An 8,849-nucleotide genomic window follows, 5' to 3' on the forward strand; every position below is an offset into this window, starting at 1 on the left:
AGAAAGGCAGGAGAGTGGCAGCGTGTGGCTGATGCCTTGAACAAGGTTGCCTCAGAGGGTCGGACTGTGGCTGAGATGAAAAAAAAAATGGTCAGACATTAAATTGGAGGTGAAAAGGTGTATTGCTTTCTAGGAAGAGCGTCTGTGCAACAGGTGGTGGAAAGGGCGGAGCTCACCCTCACAGATCAAAAGCTGGAGAGGATCATTGGGGAATCCCTCTGTGTTGTAAAGGAGGCTGAAGACATACAGTAGATGCACTAGCAGCACAGGATTGAATTGCATTCTCTTGCTTCAAATAATAAAAAACAACACATACAGCAGGGGTGCTCAAATTCTTTTCAATGAAGGGCCAAAAATATTTGCGGTGTAAGGCCGCGGGCCGAAACGAAACATTCACGTTGCAGTGCATGAAATAAAATATGCCAATATTATAAATATTATAACACTGAAAGTTTGGAATTCAAGAACACTTTTCTTTATTGTGTTTCATAGCATAAAATTATGAAACATTGAAATGTTTTCAAAGACATTTAGTGCAATGCAAATTTAACAAAATAGGACACAACATATCCCGCCAAAACGATCAAAACACTACATTTTCCCCACCTTAAAGAGTCCTTTAAAATTTGAGAAAAATAATGTAATTGGACATCAGCTTTAATTTTTTTTCTTCTAATAAATCTCTGTACTGTATTGTTATATTTTTTAAAAAAAAATATATATAAAAGAAATTCAAATATGGGCAGCGGGCCAAAAACTATTCGGCCCCAAATTGGACGGCCCTGATATACAGTAAAACACCTTTAGAACTTAATTCACAATAGTTTAATTTCAAGTAAAACCATATTTTTCTTCAGTGCCAGGGTGTTAACTGGGTCGTTGGTGCTGGGGTGAGTGAGGCCAGGGGCTCCACAGGTATGGAGGTAGATTTTTTCTTTGATTCAAATGTTTTTTGAATGAATAATTAAGACACAAATGTACTACCTATAATATGGCCCAATTACAAAAAAGATTACAACCAAAAATAAAAAAGCCATTATTTTTTTACATTTAAACACTTTTTTCTTTGATTGAAAAGTTTTTTTTGTTTGAATAATAAATATAAATCTACCTCCATCCCACCTGTCTGTGTGTCGAAGTGTCCTTGGGCAAGTCACTGAATCTAAAGTTGCTCCCAATGGTTGATTAGTGCCTTGCATGGCAGCTCAGTCCCATTGGTGTGTGAATGGTCTGAATGAGGTGATATTGTGAAGCGTTTTAGGAGCACCTCTGGTGTTTGAAAGTGTTATATAAGTCCATTTGCCACTTTACAATGCACCTGCAGCTTTAGGTAGAGGTTCATTTAATTCAGTAATTGAAGCTGAAACAATCCTGCAAACATGAACTTATCCCTCACTTGCATTGTGTTTTGGCTTTATCTTACTGTCATTTCTTGTCTCTGGCCATATCAAAAGAAAATTGTCTCAGCCATAAAATGTTTTCCAGGACATTTGCTTTGTATTTTGAACAATATAAATAAATGTGTCTGGAGCTTAGTCCGGCAATTGTCTGCACCGAGCTCCTGTAAAATTCATTTCTTTTTTTAAAAGTTGAATTTCATTGCATACTCAGTGGCAGAGGAAGGACATTGTTATTAAGGGATTAATATATACAAAATAAAAACCAAGGGAAAAAAGGAATACAGAATATACCAACTTACTCATATATACTTCACTTATATATTTACTATATATACTTGTACTTTGTATGCATTTTCACTCAACCATATATAATATGAAATAAGTAATGATAGATTAAGAAACGAAAACAAGAAGAAACTAGAACTGCAAGCAGTTATGAAAGGGGGCCAAGCCTTCCCGCGCGACTCGGCCCCCATGTTTTGCGGAGTCCTTGGAAGTTTGTCACGAAGGATGACAGGCTCGTGGCGAGCGTCAGGACACTGGCCAACGTGCACATTTGCTGTGAACAGGTGGATATGAAGTTTTGGAAGATGTGATTTAAAGTGTGAAAGTTACAGGCCAAAGTGTGTTTGCACCCAGTACATAGCGCCACCTCGTGGTGCACTTTTTGGTATGGGTGATCTGTGTGCTCTTATATATGTATCCTGTAAATTTCACAGCCCTCAACAATACTTCAGCTGAAATAAAGGTTTGGTTATTTATATGTTATGTTGTAATAAGCCACACCCACCTTGACCAATCGCAATTAACTTCATGATACGGCCCCAGGAGAGACCCAAGATCTTACCCACTAAAATTGGTAAAAATTGGTCATGCCATTTATGAGATATACATGTCCCATATTTGCAGCGCCCCCGAGTGGCGTAAATTATTTAAATTTTGCTTATACCCTTACAGTCACATGCCAACAAAGGATCTCAGATTTGGTGTTGTTAGCATTTATTTTGACCGAGATATGCAACAGTTATGCATTTTTATAGCTAGCTAGAAAACTTTACTCAGTAACATTTCACGCATATTTTGAGCCAACAAAATTATTTGATCAACTTTAGATCAGGTCCAACTGAAGACGTGAAAAGTTTTATGCCGATTAGACAAAACCCCAAGGAGTAATTTGAAAAAGTAGGTTTTTGATATGTAATGACTTACAAAAAGCAATATGTCAAGGGAGTGGGCGTGGCCTATGTTAGAAGATGTGCCTCTATATAGGGAACTCTGGGATATGAAGTTTTTGAAGATGTGAAATGTGAAAGTTAAAATGTTTTTGCAGGAGACAGGAGAATTATTTAATCTAAATCTCCCGTCTTCCTCAAATAGAAATTCACTCATTCTGAACACTTGTAAACTTTGGTGGATTTAGTTCCCTCCTTTCCTCTGTGAGTGTTGGAACTGAGACATTTTTAGTTTTACTTATTGGCATCTTTAAGTCATGTCTCTCATAGTTTTTTTTATGTCTTTGTTGTTTCCCAAAATCTCATTTTTGCTGTGAATGACTAAAGAATATGTCGTGCTTAGGATCTCTGCTGTTTGAGTGTGGATGAATTCTGAACATTGCTTCCCCCCCTCAGAGCGTTTTGAAATTGATGTAGTGTAATGACGCGCAATAATCTTAATATCTGTGGAGAAACACTTTGGTTTTGTATGTACGGTGTTGCCTTTAATAAGATTTACCTTCTATCTTCATGCTCCACGTGAAAAGCCTTGGAGTGTCAAGTGGTCCTGGGGTCTTAGTTATAAGGGAAATTTACTTTAGAGCCTTGGCTGCACTTGGACCTGGACACGTACGGCGTGATGTGAATGTCAAGTAGGTTATCTTTAGTTGGAGGATGCTTGTTGCCCTTCAGTCCAGGGTAGAAGTGAAAAGGAGAAAGATATCATTCAGAGAAGCCTGAAAAGCACAGTCCTTTTACCACAGCAGAGCTACACCCAATGTTAGACGTGTTTGCAGGCTTTGACTGAAACATTTACCTCACAAAGACAATCTAAAGCTTTGTGATTTCTGTTGTTCTGATCACTCCTCGGGACCAGTGTTGCCTGAGAGTGAAGGCGATGGTTTTTATGTCCAATGGGTTACACATCTACTAACCAGTCACTGACCCTAACCTAGTTCTCACACTATTGGTGGATACTTGGCCTGCACCAGATCAGAGAACCATGTTGTTGAATTTAGCAGTAATCAAGACTTGTAGCCTGTTAGTATATTAAAAAAATATATTTTACATTATCTAATTTTTAAATGTTATGTTAATTATGTTATTATTATAGTTTTTTATTACCTAAATAAATGTAGCACGTCATGGAACAAATGAGCGAGAAGAGGAGAAAAAGCACCAAATCCTTTGTTTTCTGAGAAAAAGGTGATTTTCTTTGTTTTTTTTCGTTTTGTTTTCAAGTTGTCGTTTTTTTTTTTGTTATTTTGCGATACATGTTAGCCCATACTGTTATTTATAGCATGGAGTGCTTTCTTCATGACTTCAACTATTGTAAACGTTGTGTTTAAAAAGGGTTTGTTGTTTGCTGGTCCCAAGATGTGGAATAGTTTACCCCTTGCCGTTAGATTATTATCAGACACCATCCATCCATCCATCCATTTTCAGACCCGCTTATTCCTGTTATTCAGGGTCGTGTGGTTATCAACATCCACTATCATATTTAAATCTCACCTAAAAACATGTATTTTTCTCTTTATCCCACAAGTATCACCAAGAAACTCCTGCCTCTGCAGGTTTTACTGTGTTAGAATATACTGTATATGTGTTATTTACTGCATTGTATTGTATTACTTATTTCCGTCTTGTTTGTTATTTTTGTAGTTATGCACTTTGGTCAACAGCTGTTGTTTTTATTGTGTTTTATAAATTGAGCATAGTGTTAGTTTAGGCAGGCACGGAAGTCAAGCTAGCCAGACCCCCCAGCTGACAGTAGCAATTCCCTAATCGGTTAATCATCCAGCTGATCATTTTCCATGCTTCTCATTGGTTAGAGTGAGTCATGGCGCTGTATTTAAACCACTGTAAACACGCCTACTTCCGCACGCTTCGTCTGCAAACACCTCGCAACCCACCCCCACCACAGCTCCTCCCCTTCTGTCTAACGAAACAAATGGCAAAGGCTCAACTTATCTGGGACACTCTGATGTTCTATCCTTCTATCCTATTCTGTTCTCCCCCTTCTGTCCACTAACCCCAACCAGTCCACGCAGATGGCTGCCACCTCTGAACCTGGTTCTGCTGAAGATTTCGTCCTGTTAAAAGGGAGTTGTTTCTTCCCACTGTCGCTAAATGCTTGTTCATGTGGATGTTGTTGGGTTTTCTCTTTCTTATTATGAATTTTATATTTTGATAAGCGCATTGAGATGACTTTGTGGTAAATTGCGCTATACAAATAAAGTTGACACTCAAAACAGCTGCAAGTAAACAGAGCTCCAAATACTGTTGGATCAGTGGTTCAGACTAGAGTGGAAAGGAAACTTGTTCTGAGAGAGAAAAATGAAGGAACTTAATACTGAAATGACTTTTCAGATTTAAAACCTTTTAACGTTTGTGCATATTTGGCATCAACGTTGTCAAAGAGCAACCGTAGCAGTGGAGGCAGTCAATGAGGAAACCAAGCTCCAGGTTTTGATGCATCAGTTTTGTCTTTTTATTTTTAATGTACACCACAAGCACAGTGCACTTCAATCTCCACTCAACTCTGTACTGAACAGAATGAAGGTCCTTATGTACAGATGCATCCCTAATTAGCCTGTACCAAGCATAGGGGTGACATTTCATTTCCATGATAAAAGTACAACATAAACATTTACACAAAAAATTCTTAACAAACACCATCACAAACAATAACCCTGTATAAATATCATTAACCTTATTCACATCCCCTAAATGATTATTCTACATATTTACATAGATTTACAAACATCAAGCTCCCCTGTTCCTAGTCTCTGCTTGGTCTCTTCCACCTGGAACTATAAAAAAGTGTCCAAAGCCCCCGGGAAATTCTTTCACCAGGACACCCCAGGAAAGAGGAAGAGAGCATGCACAGATAAGCTTTGTTGAAGATCACATCTCAATCACACCCAGAATAACAGAACATATGTAATTCTTTTATCTTTCATGTCACTGCTAAGTTATTTATCAATTTTACTAAAATGTATTTTCTGTTTTTATCACTAGATCAATCCTGAAATCCTATGGCCCCAACCATGTGCTTCACCACCTGTCTTCATGATTAAATGACAACTCAAACATATTCATTAAACCAATACAACAAATTTCTTAATTTAATTAAGCACTGCCAGTTTGTTATAACGATTTACCCTTTTTAAAATATAACAGTCCATAAGTAACGTCGTCTTGTTGCAAGCTTCCTTCCTGTTTCCACTCAGGTGTGCCTCATCTCCTTGTTGCCTTCCCTCACTATTCAAAAGAGTGTTTGGTCGCAGTGTATTTTTAGTGCGTTGTCTTCTGTCTGGGATTTTATTCCTATCTGGTCTGTCTGTATCTTTATTTTGTACTGTTCTTAGTTTTTTGCTTTAGAATTTGTTTGCATCCGTTGCTGTCTTTTTCATAATCTCTGTTTCTGGGTTCCACAACACCTCATTATGTGACCCAACCACGTGACGCTCCGCATCAAGTAACAAGAAAAAAAAAAAAAGATCAAATGAGTTAGTTTTCAACTATAAAACACTTTACTTGCCTCAAATAGTTTTTGATTATGTTACATAAATAATGGATGAACCCTAATACTAATACCACTTGTCATAAAATGGTCTCCTGTTTGTGCATTTTTTTTTTTCCAAACAAGCGTGAACTGCTGAATTGAGCCAAAGACTTCTGTCACCAAATGCTTTAACAAGCTTCGTCTGGCTGTGACCTTATCAACTGTTCCTGACTTGTCTGTTGGAGAGCGACAACACCTGCGATTTAGACAAACGAACAAAAGGTTCATCTGGTTCCAAATGTACCCTCACTAACAGGAGCCAATAATCAGAACATAATCACTGCTGCAATACACAGCATTATGGTATTCTATGAAGATTGTCTGATATAACGTGCTAATTTCAAGTCCCTGGGTACATTGAAGCTATTGGATGGGAACAGCCCTTGTGTGTGGGCAGTGTGTAGTCATTGTTCAACATTCATTACAAGTCAACTGGCTGAATTCTTCCAATGAAATGACGTCACTGACGATGTGGTATCTGGTCCAAGCCCCAGATTAATTTCCTGCTCGATAAAATGTTAATTAGCTGCCAGACAGGCAGCACAGTGCTCCATGTCCGTCACAAGCACAGCTGCAGAATACTAAAGACATATTCCCCTGGCACTAGTTCAGCCATTTCTCTGGTAGACTCAGGACTGCAGTAAAGATCATCTAAATGAAGTGAGAAAGAGGATTATGTCTTTCACATGTATTTATCATGAGAAAACAAAAGTCAACGTAAAGGTGAGTGAAATAAACTGCAGTATTGTATTTCTGGTTTTATTCTTACATCAAGTTGTCAAGATTAAAATGGTTAAAAAAAAAGTATACTTACACCTCTGTCAATTTCATACTTAGCTTATGTTCTACTTTGAGGGTATCCCTCCAATAAAGGGGCTTTTGCTGTCATTTGGATGCTTTAGCATTGTTGAGCTTTAAGTTAACCAACGTAAATGTATGTTAACTAAAATGCTTTTGAGCATTATTCTGCAATGTAAATTTGCATATCACTGAATTGCAAATTAAAAATCAATCACAAAATTCTTGTGTTCTAAAATTAAATCTCTATATGCTTTTTTTTTTTTCAAAACTTCCCAAATGGATTACTAGTATATTCCCACCTATATTTGAATGTATTTGCAACAGTGGACAGATAAACCACTTACTTTGAAGTCAGACTTTAAAGCTGCTATCCGGAGTTACTGAGATCACGTCTCGATGCCCCGCCCTCAACAGCTCCACTTCCTCCCACTGCCTCTGCAATCTACCAGAAGCCATGCCTCTACTTTTCTGCACGCACATCGCGGAACATAACAAGGTGGAATTAATAAGGTAGGAGCCGAAATCATATTTAGTTTGCTGTTGTGACGAGCGGCCTTGTTTCCGCGCACAGTTCCGCATTCACTTTGATTGACAGTCTCAAAAACACGTAGTCGAAGCCTATTGGCAATCGCTCCCATAGACCCTCCCATAGACCCTTTGTCCTATAGACCAAGGGTCTATAGGACAAAGGAGGGACTTATATACATAAATGTATGTGAATGACCACCGGCAGTAGACCATAGTATAAGACTAGTTAGGTATTTTTATGAATTAAAAAAAAATCATACATAAACATAGACTTGTCAGAAACTCCGGATATCAGCTTTAAAGAATGAGTTTTATGGAAATGGAATCCAAATTATTTTGCAAAATAAACAAGTCAAGACAAAATCCATGGCCACACTTCAAAGATAACCATGCATTTCTCACAACACAGGAAAGGAACTCAGAAGAGCCAGAACAATCTGATTGATGACAAGCAGACAAAGGCACAGCAAGCGTTCACTCATTAAACACACACAGGTGAATAGGTGAGGAAGGCCACCTGTTTAAATCAAAGCGGTAAGAGTATTTTGTAGCAGTGAGATGGAAAAGCAGTCACATTGTGACCGCCAGTGCATCACAAGAACTGCAGCACTTTTGTTGTGTTTCTCATCTCAAGGGGTCAAGAGTCCATAGAAAGTGAGAGGAAAAGTCGTTAACTACCCCAGCAGGATTTTTACTGAGAGACGATAATAATACGATTTTAGAATATATGCATCCCTTTATTTCACGCTGTCTTTAAAGGAGCCACATGGTGTTTGGAGCCAGACTGAAACTCTGCTCAAATTGGGTGACCATACATTTGTTTTTATCCGGATATGTCCTCTTTTCACGTCCTTTCTGCACCATCAGATAGGATTTTACAAGTTCATGGAAATAACAGAATTTCCCAGGGACCCTGAACACATCTATTTAAATGACTGTAATTCTTCATTACAGTAATTTTACTCACAAGTGACAGAATCATTACAAATGACGCTTTGTCTTGACAAATGAATCACACACGTGGCAGAGAGAAGGACTAAAGTCCAAGTAGTGAGGCTGCTGTGTTCTCTTCCAAAGGTTTTAAAGTGGAAAAGTTTAGACTAAGTTGAAAACCTTGGTGTGCTGATTCACTTAGATCTGACAGAATCCCCCAAAAGAGCATCAAACACATGTGGCTTGATTCTTAACCACAACTCTGGTACTGTTGTACTGTACAAACCTTAATGGGTTTGGTCCTAGAAAACCCAACACTGGACCTATATTTCATAGTTGATGCATGCACTATGAAGGCAAACACAACTTTTTCAAAAAACAGCTAAAATCATAATTTTTAAAATCACT

This window comes from Gouania willdenowi, chromosome 12 (genome assembly GCF_900634775.1).
Source record: "Gouania willdenowi chromosome 12, fGouWil2.1, whole genome shotgun sequence".
In the NCBI taxonomy this organism is placed as follows: Eukaryota; Metazoa; Chordata; class Actinopteri; order Blenniiformes; family Gobiesocidae; genus Gouania; species Gouania willdenowi.